The following is a 408-nucleotide window of genomic DNA, read 5'->3' on the forward strand; positions in this document are numbered from 1 at the left end:
GCCGAGGCATCCATCCGATCTGCCAGCCCCCCTCGAGCCGGAGAGGAATCCCGAGGGCGTCCCCATCCGGATGTCGTTTAGAAATTATCATATGGTTCCGAGTTTCTGGCAAAGGAGGCCGTAATCCGGGCGACCGCAAGCTCGGAGGGGGTCGCGGGTCGTATCTGATAATAGCTGGGTGTGGCTCACGGAAAGCGGCTCCGTTGCCAAAACTTTAGTCCCCCCTCCCACGCGTCATAGAAAATGTAAGTGTAGACCTCGGCTTGATTTTTTTTTACGATCGGGACGTCGAGATTTTGACTCTTATTTTACAAAAGCGTTCGGATTTCTGTAAATGTTAGACTTACATGTTAGAGCGTACCTGGATATTTTTAGGGAGTGGGGAGATTTTTTTTTTTTATCTAGGCG

General features: G+C 50.2%; 1 protein-coding gene across 1 annotated transcript in view; it reads left to right on the forward strand.

The window, feature by feature from the left end:
- Nucleotides 1-408, forward strand: part of LOC119588687 (serine/arginine repetitive matrix protein 2-like) — a gene marked incomplete in the record, with an annotated part of 176,340 nt that overhangs the window by 152,989 nt on the left and 22,943 nt on the right.

Source organism: Penaeus monodon, chromosome 24 (assembly GCF_015228065.2).
Source record: "Penaeus monodon isolate SGIC_2016 chromosome 24, NSTDA_Pmon_1, whole genome shotgun sequence".
Classification (NCBI taxonomy): domain Eukaryota; kingdom Metazoa; phylum Arthropoda; class Malacostraca; order Decapoda; family Penaeidae; genus Penaeus; species Penaeus monodon.